This window comes from Trachypithecus francoisi, unplaced genomic scaffold (assembly GCF_009764315.1).
Source record: "Trachypithecus francoisi isolate TF-2019V2 unplaced genomic scaffold, Tfra_2.0 Lachesis_group10, whole genome shotgun sequence".
NCBI classification, from domain to species: Eukaryota; Metazoa; Chordata; class Mammalia; order Primates; family Cercopithecidae; genus Trachypithecus; species Trachypithecus francoisi.
In genome coordinates, this window is record NW_022681455.1 from 35127036 (window position 1) to 35146541 (window position 19506).

Here is a 19506-nt window from a genome sequence, read left to right on the forward strand (position 1 = left end):
CCGCAGGCGCCGGCCAAGCCAGGCCTGTCTGTGACTCACCGCCCGGAGTGCGAGTCTCTGGCCCGCGGACCCCAGGGGACCCCGGGGGCCCGCACCTCCTCCCCAGCTCGGGTCCAACATACTTTTAGCAGTTGCATAAATACATACATTCCATATCTCATATATATACACATATATATATGTGTGTGCGTGTGTGTGTGTGTGTATATATATATTTTTTCAGACAGTCTCATTCTGTCGCCAGGCTGGAGCGCAGTGGCATATCTCGGCTCACTGCAACCTCCACCTCCCAGGTTCAAGCAATTCTCCTGCCTCAGCCTCCCAAGTAGCTGGGACTACAGGCGCAGATTTTGTATTTTTAGTAGAGGCAGGGTTTCACCATGTTGGCCAGGATGGTCTCGATCTCTTAACCATATCACGCATGTTTTTAAATTCTGTTCTCTTTTCTTTTCCTTTTCTTTTTTCTTGACTTTTCTTGCCCTCCATCTCCAGGTAACCCATACTAAGACCCTAGAATGAACCCTTCTTTTTCTCCATGTTCATATAAACATATGTGAACATCTCTCTATACATTTACATACACACAAAGGTATATAAATGGGATCTTGAGTGACATTTTTCTGTATCTTTTCTTGTCCATTAATACCTCATAGGAACTGGTATGGTTGCATAGCAGTCTTTTCTTTAAAAATTATTTACATACAATTCACCCATTTTAAGTTTATAGTTGCATGAATTTGCATAATTGTACTTAATGAACAGTTCCCTCACCCTAAACAGTTCTTCTGCCTCTTTGCAGCAGATCCTCTCTCCTCACCCCCATGGTGTGGATAATTTATTCAACTACCCCCTTCTGACAGGCATCCACTGTGTTTCCAGTTTTTTGCTACTATGAGCAACAGTGTGATAGAAGTCCTTGTCACATATCTTTGTGTGCCCAGAAGTTGGATTGCTAGGCTGAATTGTCCCTGGATTTAATTTTAGAAAATATTTCAGATTGCTTTTGCAAAAGGTCTAACACTTCATGTCCATGTCCCAGCCAACAATGAATGAGGGTGCTTCCCCCCCGGCACCCCAGCGGCAAATAGGTGGCACAGCCCTTGGTGATTTCTCAGTCCTCTGAAACCACCCTGAGGTATCTGATTGTTACTTTAATTTGTATTTCCCTGACCCCTTAATAAACTTGAGCAAATTTTCATCTCCTTGCTGGCCATGGGCTTTGCTTTTCCGGGAACCACATCCTCTTGATATATCTTTACATGCTTTAAGCATAGAGATTCCCACTCACCCAGAATGGCTGGGGAAGGAGGTGCTTGGAGTTTACGGAAAGATCTAGATAATAGAGAGTTCTCTCATCTGTTACACCCAATTATGAGCTTTCAAAAGATGAGACTATAAGCAGTTATATGTATAGTAACAGTTTAGAGAATAGAGTGGGCTTTGGGGTTACTTACAAGTTGTGTGCTATTGGATAAGTTATCTAACCTCTCTGAGCCTCAGTTTGCTCATATGTGAAATAGAGTTAATGATGATTGTGCCACCTGTCTCTTTACAGTTGTGGAAGAGCTTAGCAGTAATTTATATAAATAACCTGAGACATCATAGATGGCCCATAAACGAAGTCAGGTATGATATGCATGGTAGGCTTTCCTCTGTGGTTAAACAGGCCTTTTAGAGACCTAGGGTTAGCTTGAATGTCAGTTCACATTGCATGGGTCTGGGTGAAACTGGGATGATTTAAGTTTCCTGTGGACCCAGTGATCAGATTCACAGAAACTCGGGCTTCACAACCTTGGCACTATTCATATTTTGAGCGGGATAAATTTTGTTGTGGGTGGGGCTGTCCTGTGCCTCAGAGGATGTTTAGTGGCACCCCTATTCTCCACCCACTAGATGTCAATAGCAGACAGACAGACAGACAGACAGACACACAAACATACACACACACACCGGTCATAATGATTAAAAATGTTTCTTCCCTGCGGCTGTCCTTGAAATGTCCATCCTGGACACAGGGGCGAACAGGGAATGCTGAACCTACCAGGTGCCTTCCCCATATGTAGGAGCCGCCATGTCTGCCCTCAAAGGTCCAACAGTCTAAGTGTCCTCAGGCTGAACACTTTGGACTTGTCATTGACTAATTGTTGATTCTTACTTCTCCAGTCAGTCAGCCACCATGACCTGTTGATTTTCTGCATTTAGAACCTCCTGCACCTACCCATCTTTTTCTCTGCATCATTCTCCGCATGGCACATAACCGGGGGCTTGGCAAGGGTGGGCAGGATGCATAGATGTTGGCAACTATTGTCAGGGATGCCTAGCTGGGCCAGGAGACACCACCAGGGGCAGGCCCTGGGGGCAGTAACCGTTTATTTTTTAATCAGTTAGGACTCTTGTTTACCCTTTGTACCCAGCACTAACCCAGTGCCTGACACATAGTAAGCACTCAAAAGTAATCTGGGGGTCTGATTAATCAATTGATTAATTAATTAACTTGATACACACACACACGCATGCATAGAGATGGCCTCTCTTTTTGCCATCCATTCACATACATATTACCTTTCATTACAGACACACCAGGTTACAAAGAAAACCCTCAAGAGTTTGCTGTTGACTTGAGCAGTGTCACTTGTAAGAAGGACAAAATATGTATGTGGTCAGCTCGAATCCCAGGACTGCAACTGGAAATAAACTAACCCCTTGTTAAAATCGCACAGGAAACCTGAAGGGAGGTGGGAGACGGGTGGCAGGAAAAATGCCTGAGATCTTACACAACTTGTGCAAACAGAATGACAGGGCTAGGCAGCCCCGGGAGTCCAGGAATTAATAGCCGTGCCGAGGCTCCGGAGATGGAGCTATTTAAAGTCAAGAAATGTCATTTCCACCCACAGAGGCTGCCCCAGTTGCATTATCTGGAGCCTCTTCAGCCCCGGTGTTCTGGCAGCCTCCTGGCCTGACCTCCCAGTTGCAGGACCACGGGGCTCAAGGCCAACCTGTCATCACTGCTCTGTTGGGAGGTTGAGCGGGGGCTGACCTTAGCTTCTCCCGGTTCCTCCTCTTCCTCCTCTCTGCTCAGGCCCAGGACAAGCTGAGTGGACACTCAGGGCCCAGCTTACCCCTCTGCAAAGGCAACTGAGAGCACTAAGGCTGCTGTCCACATATGGGGGCCAGCCAGCCCAGCAGGGTGGGTCTGGGGTAGTGGGTGGGGAGAGATGGAGTGTGGAGACATACACCCTTTCCCACCAGAATCATATTCTTGTCCTGCTATATGACCTCAGGCCATTTGCTTACCCTCTCTGGACCCTCATTTCCTTACCTGGACTGGGAAATAAGAGTCTTCCTCTCCTTACCCTATTTCTGGGGGAGGCCACAGGAGATCAGAGAAGCGATGTCTTTTGAACCTTTAGGAAGAAAAGCACCATAGAAATCCAGGTATTACCTGCAGCTCCTCCTCCCCTCCCTTCCAGGCAAGGTAATCCAGGAATGCTTCCTCCGGAGGCAAAAAGGCAGGAAGCTGGTGTTTGAAGTGTCAGTGGGCTGTAGACTGTGTGATGGAGTCATCCAGACCCATGCTCCTGGGAGCCCAGGCTCACATTCTTGCCAGGCACCTAAGGCGAGAACTCCCTCACATCCTGTCTGCTCTGATCTTATGTATCTGCTCTGGCTGATGTTGCTGCAGCTTTGGGGAGGTGGGGGACTTAGAAGCCCAAACAATGTGCCAAAACCAAGTCTGCCCTGCAGGTGTCTAATGCCTGGGGATTGCTGGGCTTTTTTCCTGAAGCTGAGGCCTCGCCAGGAGAAAGCACAGTGGCACTAAATGAGTTTCCAAGAGAGGTGTAATGAAATGCCAGGGACACCCCAGTCAGAAGTCTTCCTGAACTCATTGCTTACCACCCAAGGGGTAAAAGGGAGCTAGGAAATGTCTTTTTTTTTTTTTTCTTTAGGAAACAGCAATGGAAATGCAGCCTTCTACTCTCTTAAGCCCCCTTCTCTTGTCCTATCTTAGAACTTGCCTGAAAGCTATGGATATTTTCCTCATTTAATTTTTTAACTGAATTATTCTAGGCACACTAAAAGATATATATCAGAATAGTCTAGATTATGCTGCAGCAAAACCCCCAATATCTCAGTGGCTTGACACACACTTCTGCTTCTGCTACTTACTGCTTCTCACTTCTGCCACATGTCCTTTGTGGATACGCAGGGGACTCTGACCACTGAAATCACTTAGGGACCCAGGCTGGTGGAAAAGCCACCATCTGAAGCAGTCAGAAGCAAAAGAGGTGCTGGGCACAGTGGCTTATGCCTGTAATCCCAGCACTTTGGGAAGTCAAGGCAGGAGGATCACTTGAGGCCAAGTTCAAGACCAGTTTAGGCAACATAGCAAGAACCTGTCTCTAAAAAAATTTTTAAAAATTAGCCGGGTGTGGTGGTGTGCACCTGTAGTCTAGGCTACTCAGGAGGCTGAGGCAAGAGGATCACTTGAGCCCAGGACTTGGAGGCTGCAGTGAGCTGTAATTGTGTCACTGTACTCCAGTCTGCTGACAGGGTAAGACCCTATCGCAAAAAAGAAAAAAAAAAAAGGAAAGAAAAGAAGAAAGGAATCTAGACGGTCTCAAAAAGGCAGTTAATACTCTAGCTCACAAGTCATTGACCAGAACTAGTCACAGGGCCTCTCCCAACCACAGAAAACCTGAAATTACTATCCTACCAGGTGCTTGGAAGGGGAAGGACCCAGAAATGCTTGGTAAACAACAGTAATGATGACCACAGAATAAAGAATTATATTACAGACACCATGTACCTACCAACCTAGAAAATAACACTTTGCCAATACCAGGGAATCCCGCTGTGCACCTGACTCAGTCCCATCTCTCTGCTCCCCCCACTGAGGTAACCATTCTCCTGAATGTAATATTTGCCACTCCCTGTGTTTCTCTGTTTTTTATTATTTTTCCATATTTACAATATGTAATATTGTCTTGCATGTATTTAAAGACCATGTAAGTGGTATCATACTGTATATATTCACCTGCAACTTTCTATTCTAATCTACTGTGTATTTCTGAGAGCCACGCAGGTTGATGAGTGAAGCTGTGATTGGTTCTGTGCTGTATACAGTCCATTGTGTGACTACCACAAGGTCCAGTCTCCACGTCAGCTGCTTCCAGCTTTTCATGATTACATACAGCACTGCCATGAACATTCGTATGCACCTACAAAGGAGAGCTTCTTCAGAGTAAAGACTTAGGAAGGTATCTTCCTATTGACGACATATTGCCAAATAGCTCTCTAAAATGGTTTTACCAAGTCATTCCACATCCTCACCATCACTTGGCTCTATTTGATGAGTGGGATATTCCCCAAAGGTTTTAATAAAGTTGAACTCTTTTTTCCTTTTGATACAGGGTCTCACTCTGTCACCCAGACTGGAGTGCAGTGGTGCAATCACAGCTCACTGCAACCTCTGCCCCCAAGCTCAAGTGATCCTCCCACCTCAACCTCTCAAGTAACTAAGACTACAGGTGTGTGCTACCATGCTCTGCTAGTTTTTTTGTGTTTTTTTGTAGAAACAGGGTTTCATCATGTTGCCCAGACTGATCTTGAACTCCTGGGCTCAAGCGATTCTCCCCCCTCAGCCTCCCAAAGTGCTAGGATTACTGGCGTGAGCCACCATGCCTGGCCTAAATTGAATTCATTAAGTCAGTTCACATATGTTTATCAAACACCACCTACATGCCAAGCACACAACTAGAAGGTGAGGGTAATGAAGGGGGATAGGACTCAGTCCTTGCCCTCAGTGAGCTTGCAGTCTGGTGGGCAATCACCCCATTGTCTTACCTACAGGAAACCACTGTCTTCTTTTTAAAGGACATGCTCATAAACTCATGACAAGACAAAGAAGCCAGGTGCTTGGGCAGAAGGGCCTAGCATCTGAGGGCCCAAACACCTTGAGCCAAGCTCAGACAAGATTGTTAGAACCTTGCCTTAAAGGTGGTGGCCCCTCAGGCTTCTGGAACAGGGTGGCTGGGAGGCTCAGGGCAACAGTAATGGTCTGGTGAATCACCTTTGGGTAGTAGTGCCCCTGCATTCAGAAGGCCAACAAGAAGCCTTCAGTTCTCTAGGTAAGCAGTTGGCAAGACTAGGCCAGGGGCAGGTGTATGAAGGAACTGTAATCACAGCAGTATTAGTGTTGCCAGTAATCATATTAAAGCAATCCTGCAAGACAGGCAGGGTGAGGAATCAAGTGTGTCTCCTGGGATTTGGGCCTGAGCCACCAGGTAGGAGGATCAGGTCAGAGGCAAGGTCAGTGAATGGAGAGCTCTATTTCTGTCTGGTTGTTTGAGGAGCCACATCAAGTCAGCAGTTGAGAATAAAAGCTAAAATGGCTCTTGGCTATAGCTCTGGGTATAGCTTAACTAAGGAAATCAATCCAGAAATCCACATTGAACCCAGGTATCAGCAGGATGTGACTCCAGAGTCTCTAAGGGATATGAAAACATTTTTAAAAAACCACCTTAATCAAATTGTAATTCACATACAATAAAATGCAACCACTTAAAGCAGCAGTCCCCAACCCTTTTGGCACCAGGGACCAGTTTTGTGGAAGACAATTTTTCCATAGACCAGGAATGGGGTGAGGGTGGTTTCAGGATGAAATTGTTCCACCTCAGATCATCAGGCATTAGATTCTCACAAGGAGCATGCAACCTGGATCCCTTGCATGTGCAGTTCACAATAAGGTTTGAGTGCCTGTAAATATCTAATGCTGCCACTGATCTGACAGGAGGCGGAGCACAGGTGGTAATGCTCACCTGCCCGCTGCTCACCTCCTGCTGTGCACCCCAGTTCCTAACAGGCTACAGACAGGTACTGGTCTGGGGGTTGGGTACTCCAGACTTAAAGTGTCCAGTCTGATGAGTTTCCATAAATGCACACCCTTGTATAAACACCACTATGATCAAGATACAGAACATTGATAAGAATATTTTTGAGATCCCTGAAGCTTCTTTCAAGGAGTCCTTCATTTGCTATAAGAAAAAGATACATAAGAAAGATAGTCAACTCTACAATGCAGGAAAGCATAAGTTTCAATAATTAGCACAGGCTATGGAGGGGGCAGCCTCTTGGGAAGTACCTGGTCCTAATGCCAATATACTTGTGACAGGAAGCTCTCCATCACCCAGAGAGAGCCAAGGCAGAGGCCAGGCACCACAAGACCTGCTTCTCCCAAAATATTTCATTGGCCTGAAATGCCACCATGAGTCACCCCTTTGGTTTAAAACATTTGGTAGTCCCTCTGGAATAGCCATATTAAAATGTACGTAAATGACCCACAAGACAACCTTTGAAGTGTGTGGCAATTTTACCTCCACTGACATGTGCAGGTAAAATTGGTTATTGGATTCTGCTACCTCAGGAGAGGAGAGGGCAGCTGCTGGGCTCCTCTCATCTCCTTGTTTTTTTAAAATCCCGTGAGAGAGTGATTTCCTTCTTTTAGGATGTCTCAAATCACTACATGGAGGCAAGCCCCATTTGCAAGCTTGTAACATCCATTCTAACCCAGAAAGAAGGGGGATTTTGTGAGGAGAATGAGTTCAGCAGGGATGTGGGAGAGGCCCAGCACGGGGGTGAGGGGAATACCCAAAGTCCGTGGCCACCAGGGGCATTGGGGCACTGAAGGTGAGGACTATAGGTATTTCCCCCTGGAAAAGAAAAGACTGCGGAGGTAGGAGATTGCCGCCCTCAAATATCTGAAGGTTGGTCGTGAGGTAAGAAGACTGGAATAGTTTGATGTGACCTAGTTGGGAGTAGGGTGGGGAAAGTCAGAGGGTAGCAGGTTTTAGCTCAACGTGGGGAAGAACTTTCTTATGGTCACAGTTACAGGCGAGGGAATGGGTTGCCCCAGGAAGTGGTAAGAGCCCTGTCACTAGAGGCATGTAAGCTGAACCTAGACATCCCTTACCAAGAATTCAAGCTCTTAGGTCCCTTCCATCACTGAAATTCTCTAATTTGTTGATAATCTCATAGGTAGCCCTTAAGAAGCCGCAAACCAACAAATATTAGTTGAGCAATTGCTTTGTACAAGGCAGGATAGGACTTGGAGGCCAAGGAACAAAAGTCATGGCCTCTGGCCTCTGTCTAGCTGGGCAGGTGGTATAGGGGCAGGGTGTGTTTAGAATCACAGAAAGGATAGAAAACACAAACTTTTAGATTTCAGAAGGAGGCGATCCTGCCAAGCACTAGAGTAATCCAGCGAGGCTCCCAGGAGGAGGCAAGATCGGGGAACAAGCCCTGGGAGAGTCTTCAGAATTCAGACAGGTAGAAAGAAAGTGGAGGCTCCCGCGATGGGGGAGGTAGGAAATGATGAGGTGCCAAGCTGGCCGGAAGGATGGAACATGAGGGAATAAACAGGAGTATTGGTGAACGAGTTGAGGAGGCTGAGAGAAGATGCAGAGGAAACAGCCCTGGGAGGACCAGGAGGAGCACAAGTCCACAGAGGACAGGCAAGGCCCAGAGTGTGGCCTGGGGCCAGGGCATCACTGGGGTGCCACGGGTGTGTGGGGCGGATTTCTCTCGCACCCCCAAATGTGCTGCAGACCACCAGGCACAGCGCCCCAAGAATGCCTCTCACTCCCTTCCCTCAGCTCCGCCATTGCCTTTGTCCCCCTCAGGGCAGTGAGCGCTGGAGAAAGACGGGAAAACCCACAAAAATCTTCCAAATAAGACAAATATGTAGTGCAGACAAAGGCCGCGCTGGGTGGGATGAGGTTTCGGCTGCTCCCCAGTGGGGCGGACCCGTCAAAGTGGCTTGTGGCCACAGAAAAAATGCGTCATCTCCTGCTCTAGGTGGGGGCTCGTTGTCTCAGCTACCCCCAAAGAGAGCCCAGGCTGGGGGTTCCCATGGCCAGGGAATTGGGTCCTCCAGGTCACCCACATGGCCCTGCTCACCCTTCAGCAGGGCATCCAGGCCTTCCCGGGGAACTGGGAGACCCACTTTGGGGTGTTGGTGGGGCTGTTTTAAGCCGTCCCCCTCCTGCAGCTCCTGGCCTTCCTGGTGTGTGGTGAGTGCCCAGGGCATGGCTGGGGTGGGAGGCATGTGTACAGCCCCTCAGAACCTCACGAGAGTGTCAGGGGCCGGGGGTCAAGTGGTGTTTGCAATGGACAAGTCAGGTGCTGCCAGAAGCACCTCATTAGGGACAGGGGTACAGGGGGTGATGGGAGGAGACGGGGAGGGGGGGCAGGCGCTTTCCTCTGCCGCCTGTCTCCCCAGTCCCCTCCCCACTCCTACACCCCTCCAGGCTCCCAGGCCCCTAGGGTTCATTCCATTTCTGCTCCAGTTCCATGCCTGTTAATGGCCATTGTTCTGTGGAGAAAGACAAAAATGTTTTCAGTTTAGAGGCATTGTTTCGGACTTTCTCTCTGTGGGCCAAGGGCCTGGATGGGAGGCCTCTATTCGTAGAGTGGCCCCAGGCAAGGAGAGGTTGGTTGCACTGGGAGGTGGGGGTGGGGCAATGGGGGAGGAGGGCTGAATGAGAGGCTGAGTGGAGTCCTCTGTCCATCTGTGCTGGGTGTGCATAGGGACAGCCCCTGAGAGAGGTCAGCCCTCTCCTGTCTTTGGCCCTCTCCTGGCCCCCAGTCGCATCCCAGCTATTTCGGCACAGGCGTAATTTTCTCTTTAGGCTCCCTGACTTTGGATGGGTGAGCAACTTTCTCTCTGTGGGCCTCAATTTCCTCATCTGTAAAATGAGAGGCTTCCAAGACTTCCTGGTTCTGTGCCCCTGGACTCAACAGCTCAGTCACATCAACAGCCCCTTCTTTGCTCCAAGACTCCAGTGTTCAGAACTGGCCTAGAATTCGAGCAGTGGCTGACTTGGTGGCCACCTAGGCAGCAGGCTTTGAGTGGGAAAGTACCTGCCCCTGGCACCATAAATGTCTTTGACTTACTTTGTGGTCTGGAATTCCATCACTAGAGATTCACTCTTTGGGGGCCTGTTTCAAATGCCGCTTTCAATAAGTGGGGAGACAATTGCGAATACCTTCCAACACTGACTGAGAATAATCCTTTGCTGATATATTTTTCTTCATAATGTTGAAATCATTTTCAGCTATATGATCTCATTTGAGGCTGCAACAACCCAGGGATTAGCTGACCATTGAAAGGTTAATATCCCCACAGGCGGTGACTCAAGATAAGATCTTGGACACAGTTGGCCTCCTTCTAGGAATTACCTGTATTTTAACAGAGGAATATCTTGAGGATAAAAATAATCACAAAGCAATGCCTCTCTGGTGGCAGAAATTTCAAGCCCTGGGACGCCAGGCAGGCAAAGCTGGCTGGGGTGGCTTGGAATGAGGATGCAGTGCCCAATGGGTTTGTGCTCACTCAGCCCAGAGCAAGGCTGAGCCTGCCTATTGCCTGCCCCTGTCCACTGTTGTCAAATCAAGTGACCAGCCCTCAAGGGCTCACTAGACCCCTGGTGGGGACAAATTGGTGTGGACAGGTATCTGGGTTCATAGGAAACGCCCAGAGAATGATTCCAGGAAGTCAATAATGACATTTAAAGCAGGGTCAACCAGGCACAGTGGCTCACGCCTGCAATCGCAGCACTTTGGGAAGCCGAGGCAGGTGGATCATGAGGTCAGAAGTTCGAGACTAGCCTGACCAACATGGTGAAATCCCGTCTCTACTAAAAATACAAAAATAAGCCGGATGTGGTGGCAGGTGCCTGTAATTTCAGCTACTCAGGAGGCTGAGGCAGGAGAATTGCTTAAACCCGGGAGGCAGAGGCTGCAGTGAGCTGAGATCATGCCATCACACTCCACCCTGGGTGAAAGAGCAAGACTCTGTCTCAAGGAAAAACAGAAACAAAAACAGAGTAAGGAAGAGTTTAAGTGCTACGGTGAGGGAATGGCGAAGTCAGGGAGGTTGGGGCTGGATAACAACTAGTGTGGAACGTGGAAGGCTAAGGAAGGAAGCCATGGGAAGCCATGGAAAGAAAGGAGTGGAGAAGTGGTGGTCTTCTACAGGGAGGGCCACCCAGATAAAAAACTTATGCCTTGTGAGGGTTGGATGAGGGCATTTGAAACTGGCCTGGAGTAATTGGAGACCAATCCTGGAACAGACTCTGTGTCTACCATGAAAAAGAACGACCATTTATTAGGGCTTCTAGATTTAGGTGTTTTCTGTTCATTATTTTTTGAGACTTGAACTATCCTAGAGGTAGATTTTATCATTCATAGTTTACAGAGAATTCAGAGAGGGCATAAAATCCGCCTAAAGTCATACAGCTACAAAGTGGCCACACTAGAAATCAAACCCAAGTCGGCCAGCTCCAAAGCCTGCTTTCCTGCCACTTCGGCAAAGTGATATCTATCTGCTCACATTGCCTCCTCTTTCCCCATGACAGTGTTCTTGAGGCACAATGAGCATCCTTGCTATTTCCTGCACAGGCAATTCTTTACCAGTTTTTGTTTGTTTGTTCGCTTGTTTGTTTCTTTTGAGACTGAGTCTCCCTCTGTTGCCCAGGCTGGAGTGCAGTAGCATGATCTCGACTCACTGCAATCTCTGCCTCCCAGGTTCAAGCAATTCTTCTGCCTCAGCCTCCCCAGTAACTGGGATTACAGGCACACACAGCCACGCCCAGTGAATTTTTGTATTTTAGTAGAGATGGGGTTTCCCTGTGTTGCCCAGGCTGATCTCGAACTCCGGAGCTCTGGCAATCCATCCACCTCAGCCTCCCAAAATACTAGGATTACAGGTGTAAGCCACCTCACCCAGTCCTTTAACCAGTTATTTTTTATTCATCATATAGTGAGCAATAAGGGTTCTTCTTGTGCCCCAGCTTGGTAGGTGACCTCAAGAAGAAAATATCTCTACACAGCAGTTTTTCTATAAAGGGCCATATATAGTAAATATTTGGGGTTTTACAGGCCATATTATCTTGTTGTAACTACTCAACTATGGGGAAAGTAGCCATTAGCATTATGTAAGTGAATGGATGTGACTGTGTTCCAATAAAACTTTATTTATTAAAATAGGAGTCAGGCCAGATTTGACCCTTGAGCCATAGTTTGCTGTTTGAGAAGGTGAGATTTACAGAGATGGAAGAGTTAAGTAATGGGGGACGAGTTAAGCAATTGAATGAGTGTCATGGACCAAGAGTATAGCCTCCCAGATATCCTGGGAATACCCAAGAGGTGGTGAGTGTACCAAGAGCTTATGGCATTTTGCATGTTGGAGAAGCAGGAGAGGTGAAAAAGGAAAGACTGGGGTTTGATTGTGGGGGCTGGGCTTTAAATACCAGGCTGAGTACTACTGGGAGCAGAGATAATGTTCTCCCTACTGGGATATCATGAAGGTGACATTCATATGTGAGACTTAAACTCATAAGTACACCCCAGAGCTAAGCTGTAGCAGAGATAAGCCAGGCTTTGGGTTCCAGGGAATTTCCTGTAAATTAGTTTACCTTTCCAGGTAAATATGGAGTGCAATCACACTCCAGCATTTTGGGGCTATTTTCTTATGTTCATGTATTATAGACAGAGAAAATGGCTGATGTAATATCGTTTCCATAATTTTTTTGAGTATTTCTTTTTGTGAATGCTAAAAGTGTATTTGAAGAAAAAGTCTCTCAATTTGTTGGATAAAATATTTATTAAAGTTGATTAATTGTGTCACTCAAATCCTCTATTATTTTCATTATGACTTTTGCCTACTTGATCCACAGATTTCTGAGATAGCTCTATTAAAACTTTCATCCATAGCCATAGATTTGTTCATTTCTCCTTTGTTTGCATCAGTGTTTGCTTTATATATTTTGAAGCTGGGTTGTTAGGTGCCTAAAGAATCATGGAAATTGTATGTGTTTGGAAGATTGTAATTTTTACCAATATATCTCCTTGTTTGTTTGTTTGTGTTTTTTTTTTTTTTAAGGCTGGAGTGCAGTGGTGCAATCTCAGCTCACTGCAACCTCTGCTTCCCAACCTCAAGCAATCCTTCCACCTCAGCCTTCCAAGTAGCTGGGACTACAGGCGTGTATTTTTAGGAGAGATGGGTTTCACCATGTTGGCCAGGCTGGTCTTGAACTCCTGACCTCAAGTGATCCGCCCACCTCAGCCTCCTAAAGTGCTGGGATTATAGGCGTGAACCACCATGCCCAGCCTTTCTTTGTTTCTTTTAATGCTTTTTGTCTTTGGATTTCATTTTGTCTGATACTAATGTACTTCCTTTCTTTTTGTTATTATTTGTTTATTTCCCCCATCTGTTCATACTCAAAATGATCTTGTCAGTTTCAATATATCTCTGTAAAAAGCATATGTATGGAGGGATTTTGCCCTTTAATGGGGAATTTTCTCTTTTCTCATGTATTATTAATGATATTTTTAGACTTAGCCTATCATTTTATTTTATGCTTCCTCTTTACCTTTTCTTATTATTTTTTTCCTCTTTCCCTACTTTTTGTTAGACTGATCAAGTTTTCTTTGCCCTCTTCCCCATCTTTTTAACTTGCTCTATTGATTTAGAAGTTGATTTTCCAATTCTCCATCTTCTGCTGATTACCTTCAAATATGAATCCTATTTTTTTTTTCTTCCATACCCTCTGAGGCATATGAATCCTTTAACTTCTAGTTTTCTATAAATGACTAGAGCTGATCAGGAACTTTTTCTCCCGTAGCATTATTTAACTTTCCTCCTCCTCCCCTACCTGCCACCTCCCAAGTTGAGATCATCTGGGTAGATTATTGCTCCAAATTGTTGTTTTTAAAATGTTTACATTATGCCTCAATAATTACTCAGACTTCACTAAAAGTTTTACTAGTTTCTTTGTTCATCACAGTTTCGGCATCCCACGTCTTCCTCTTTCCTGAATTCACTATTTTTCTACTGAAGCACCTCCTCTGGAAATTCTTTAAGGAATACGAGGGTGGCAAACTTTCTTCTTGTAAAACAAAAAAAAAAATCTTAATTTTTTCCTCCCACTTGAATACTTCATTTCCCTTCAGGGCCTTGAAGATTATATTTCATTGTCTTTTAACATCCAGTCTGATGCCAATTTAATATTATTCTATTGAAGACCTGCTTTTTTTCTCTCCAGAAGCTCCTTGGATTTTTTTCTTTATTTTTGTTGTTATGAAGTTTTACTACAATATGTCTAGGTGTGAGTCTTTTTCCCTGGGAAAGGTCAAGCTAATGATTAACTTCTTTCTTCAGCAATTGGGAAATTTTCTTTTGTTAGTTCTTTAATTATTTTCCCGCTTCTATTCTCTGAAGTTCTAGCTTTCTGTAATGCCAATCCCACAGATGGTTCTTAATTTTTTCTCTCAGAATTTCTATCTTTTTGTCTTTTTTACTGTGCTTAAGGAGACTTTCTCAGGTCAGTCTTCCTGATCATTAAACCTATCTAGACCATCTACTGAGTTCTGAATTTCAATGATCAATTTTTAAATTTCTTAGACTCCTGATTCTTTTAAAGGGCTACATATTGGACAGCTCAAATATAGAACATTTCCATCATTACAGAAAGTTCTATTGGACAATATTGGCTTGGAGCTACGCCCTGTCATGGTTATATTTTTCATTAAATTTTTGGTGATTATTGATGTTCTGCTCATCCTTAATTTGCCAGCTTTCTGTTCACTGTAGCCTGTCTCTGCTACAGGGAGTGGGAGAGAGGTGAGTGACCTGCAGACAGCCTTTCTCCTGGCTGAGTGCTCCCTATTCCTCTCCCAGAGTGTCAGTAGCTACTTGGAGTATTGCTCACCTCTCTAGCCCAGCACCTTGGGGCAAATCCACTGCTGCTAGCTGTTGAACACTGGTGTTCAGGAATACCCCTGGAACCTCCTCTGGTTTCTTTGAGTCTGTTGACTCAGGTTTGGAGACCCCCAAACCACTCTTTTCTCCATACAAGTCTTCTCCTGCATGTATTAGCTGTGGTTTCCTCCCAGTTTTACTTCTTTATAGCTTTTTTTTTTTTTTTTTTCCTGAAACAGAATCTCACTCTGTCACCCAGGCTGGAGTGCAGTGGCACGATCTTGGCTAACTGCAACCTCCACCTCCTGCATTCAAGCAATTCTCCTGCCTCAGTCTCCTGGGTAGCTGGGATTACAGGCGCATGCCACCATGCCTGGCTAATTTTTTTTGTATTTTTAGTAGAGATGGGGTTTCGCCATGTTGGCCAGGCTGGTCTTGAACTCCTGATCTCAAGTGATCTGCCCACCTTGGCCTCCCAAAGTTCTGGGATTACAGGCGTGAGCCACCACGCCCGGCCTCTTTATAGCTTTGATGCTGTTTATCTTTCTCAGAGATCCAACATTTCTGATCTGCTGATGGTTCTCTCTTGTTTTATCACACAATATTGGATTTACTATTTTATTTGTTCCAAGAGTTTTTCTGTCATTTTGTGGATTGTAGCAGGAGAGACGGTCTTTTGCCAGCTTGACCCAAACTGCAACAAAGACCTTTGTATATCCACTCTGCTCCTTGTACACACATTTCACAACTAATGGTTGAAAACCTTGCAATTCTCAAATTCAGACAGGTGCTGGGATGGCTAAATTAGAATCACTTGATAATCCATGGACCCACTCCTGGGGGCTTTGAATGCACAGCTCAGCTTGGGAATCACTGGCACACTAAGTGGGATGAGCAGAAAAGAGAATCAAGTACTCAAGACAGATCACTTTCTTTGCAGGATAGTTTGTGGCCAATGCTCGAATGCCCAGGATCTCCAGTAGCCAGGTCACTATTTATGTCAGTGAATGGGACAGTGGGTGAGTGTGGAGATGGGGAATTTAGGGACTTCTTTCCCTCAGGACTAATGGAGGATGAGAAATTGCAAAACCCATTGGGTAGAACTCAAGGACAAGAGAGATACGAAAAGTACAACTGAATGGAATTGAGATGAATGATTGCTGCAGGCCTCTCTCCCTCCCACAATGATATCAACTCTGCAAACCCCAGAGATCAAAATGCAGCCAGAAAATTCCCCCACCTAGAGATTTTTTGAAAAACTTTAATTGCTATCCTACTGAGGGGCCAACTCCAGCTTTGAGGAGATATATTTACTGGTTAGATTTGCAGTAATGATTATTATTGTTACTGTTAAGAAGAATACACTCATTGTCTCCAGTGAGCTCACAATGCTGCACAAACATGACCTCATTTCTCCTCTGAACGGGGCAGGTATTGTTAACTCTGTTTTCCAAAAGAAGGACATGGAGGTCCACTGCAGTCCAACGCCTTGAGCAGGGCCACACATCAAGAGAGGGAGGGAAGATGGAACCAGGCCCTGGACCTCTCCCATTTGGGTCCCAGGGCTCTTTGCAGAGATCTAGGTTCATGTATCTGGTCAGTCCCTTGACTTCACTTATGATCACAGAGCTGGTTCTGGGGATCTGAGGGGATCAGAGAAGTCAAGGTCAGCAACATCAGATACCAGGTGAGGAATAATCATCACCTTTCAGTGGCTCAGCCAATTCCACACTCCAGTCTCAGCAATCAAACCCTCCTTGGTTTGGCCCTGGTTTTGCTAGGCTCTAGCCTAACTGATTTCCCTCCCGACTTCCCCAACAACTTAGGGAACTCAACTACTTCACCCCCTTTGACCCACTCAGACTGAGAATCATATTCACATCAGACTTGTTCTGCCTCATGACAAGTTCCTGCTGCCTGTATGTCACCTGGGTTCATTGCAGTACATTTGGGCCACTGTGAAATTCTTTAGGCCCTTGCTTCTTCCATCCCCTAAATTCTGTCCCAGATTACCCTCCCCACCTCCTACCCAAGCTTCAAGCCTCAGCGTGCCCAGGAAATCTTCCCTTACCCTTCCAGAAGAGTCCCTCTCCCTCTCTGAACTCCTGCCACCCTTATTCATTCATTCCACAGGTGATCACTGAGGACCTACCATGTGCAGGCAGTACGGGAGATGATGAGGACACAATAGTGAAAAGTCAGACATGGTCCCTGCTCTAACGGAGCTTACATTCTTGTTGGGGAGAAGGGAAAAACAAAAGTAAATAACTCAGTAAGTTAAATATTTACAAGTTGTCATAAGCGCATATGAAAAGACCTCCCTAGGCCGGCACAGTGGCTCACGCTTGTAATCCCAGCCCTTTGGGAGGCCGAGACGGGTGGATTACCTGAGGTCAGGAGTTCAAGACCAGCCCAGCCAACATGGTGAAACCCCATCTCTACTAAAAAATGCAAAAATTAGTCGGGCATGGTGGCAGGCGCTTGTAATCCCCGCTACTCAGGAGGCTGAGTCAGGAGAATTGCTTGAACCCAGGAGGCGGACGTTGCAGTGAGCCGAGATCACGCCATTGTACTCCAGCCTGGGCGACAAGTTAAACTCCATCTCAAAAAAAAAAAAAAAAAAGAAAAGGCCTCCCAGTAAAATCCAAAGAAATTAGGGCCTCTGAAACTTACTCCAAATCTGTCCATATCTCTCCATCTTCCACCCTGTCCAAGAAAGAGCTTGGTTTATCTAGGTATGTCAAAAAGGGTTGTGTGGCTAAAGGGTGATGGTAGATGACAGCAGAGGGGTACAAGGTGGGGCAGGAGAGGGAGGCAAGGCTGGACTACACAAGGCCTTGAAAGCTGGGCCAAACAACTGGATTTCATGCTCAGAACAATGAGAAGACATGGTAGGATTTTTGATCAGGGAGTAACATGGGCTGACTTATACTTTATGATGGAGATTCTCAGTGGGGCAGGGGGAAGGGGAGATGGAGGTATGATTTCACTTCCCTCCCCCAGGGTACATTTATCAATGTCTGGAGACATTTTTGGCTGTCGCAACTTGGGGAGGGAGTGCTACTGGCACCTAGTGGGTAGAGGCCAGGGATGCTGCTAAATATGCTACAAGCATAGGATGGCCCCCCAACAAATATCTATCATGTTGAGGTTGTATGGCCCAGCTTTAAAATGACTCTGGCTGCCATATGAAGGATAGATTCTCAGCCCCCAAGAGTGGAATTAGGGAGAGCACCTGGAAAGTCATTTAAATCAATTTCATGTAGCTATAGTATTGACCCACCTGAACCTTTCTCCCAAACTTTAACCTCCCTGATCTGGGGTCTCCGCTTTCTGTTGAGTGACAGCCAGTCAGCCAACCAGCCCAAGTCACCCTGCAAGAAGCCCCTTTGCATTTTAACAGGGACCTTCTGGAGACAATGCTTTAACCCAAAAGAACAGTCAGGCTGGCTGAGGAGCAGGGGGAGTCATGCCAAGGTATCACTGTGCAGAAGCCACCTGCTGTATAGGAGAGGATGAGGGTTTAGAGACCAACTCCAAGCACGCCCTTTTCCTCCATAGTCACAGTTGGCTCCTGTCATGCTAGCTGCTGCCAACTCGGTGCTCTCCTCCCTGACCTTGAGAATGCCAGGCCTATACGGGCTGCAGAGGATCTAGACACTGAAAGCATGTGATGCCCTGCACTTACTGTGAGTTTATGAGTATTTACACCAGCATGTAAACCTATCATTTACAGCCTCAGCATGTAAATCAACATAGAGTTCAAGGGCTCTCCTCTTGACTCCTCCCCACCAACTTGAGGTTGGTTTTAAGATTTGGGAAGCATATGATTGAGCTGTGGTGACAATGGGAGGTCTGTGGATAAGGAACTTAAGGACGAGGGGAAGGTCCCTCCTTAGAGGCAGAACTGGCCAAGCAGATGATGAAGGAAGGAGAGTTTGTCTTCTGTAATTCCAGTTATGGCCCAATCTTCTACTAACATAGAGGTTGTTAACCTTTTGAGAGAGAGAGGGAGTGCGTGTGTGCATGTGTACGTGTGTGTGCGGGGGGAGGGCGGTTACGGAAATTTTGAAGAAAGCTATAGAAAACCTTTCTCTGGAAGAATGAATAGTGTGGACAAAAGTTTGTATACAATTTAGGAGACTCCCAAATCCCCTTAAAGTGACAATATGAACTAATTCACACCAAAGTATAAATGACTAACAATGTTCAGTACATTTCCATTTAAATGGGGGAGGAAAGCCCTTAAACCAAAGGAGCTGGAGCTCTTACTAGGGAACTTCTCTAAATCAGTGGGTTGAGATACATTTTAAAGAGGCTGGAAAAGCATCTCCTAACTTCTGAAAACTCTGCATACTCCTACTGTACCTACAAATAAAACTGAGTTTGGATATAGGGAAGCAACAGAGGGAGGAAGGGCAACAGCATGTTTTTAGGCTAATTTAGACTCAAAAGGTTGCCTGAAACTCCACCCAATAGGGTTTGTTGGGACTTGGGTACTAGAAACTCCTGGTCAGCCAAAGTATCTGATCTTGTTAATGGGCCAATAAAAATTAGGGGGACAAAGGCCAGGCCCTGGCTACTCAAATGAATCTCCTCTGCAAGAGCTGAGCATGCAAGAGCTGAGCAAGCAAGAGCAACTCGTAATGAGTTGTAACCGAGCAAACAGAGGAATCATTGCGTTTCATTAACTTTAATAGAGCTTGTTAGGTTGGCTTCCAAGGGCCATGGGATGGGAGAGAAAGCCA

At 46.1% G+C, this 19506-nt stretch overlaps 1 protein-coding gene and 1 long non-coding RNA gene across 2 annotated transcripts in view; one reads left to right on the forward strand and one right to left on the reverse strand.

Annotated features, from left to right (window-relative positions):
- The first annotated feature begins 8884 nt into the window (after window positions 1-8884).
- The window catches only part of SCUBE3 (signal peptide, CUB domain and EGF like domain containing 3), a 61440-nt gene continuing 50818 nt past the window's right edge, over window positions 8885-19506 (forward strand). Inside the window, exon 1 of the mRNA XM_033216898.1 lies at window positions 8885-9068. The gene's annotated coding sequence lies outside the window, so the exon portion shown is untranslated. The remainder of the gene's footprint in view (window positions 9069-19506) is intronic.
- LOC117087098 overlaps window positions 15230-19506 on the reverse strand; it is a 61008-nt gene continuing 56731 nt past the window's right edge. The window contains exon 3 of the long non-coding RNA XR_004438677.1: window positions 15230-16401. This is a non-coding gene — a long non-coding RNA (uncharacterized LOC117087098). The remainder of the gene's footprint in view (window positions 16402-19506) is intronic.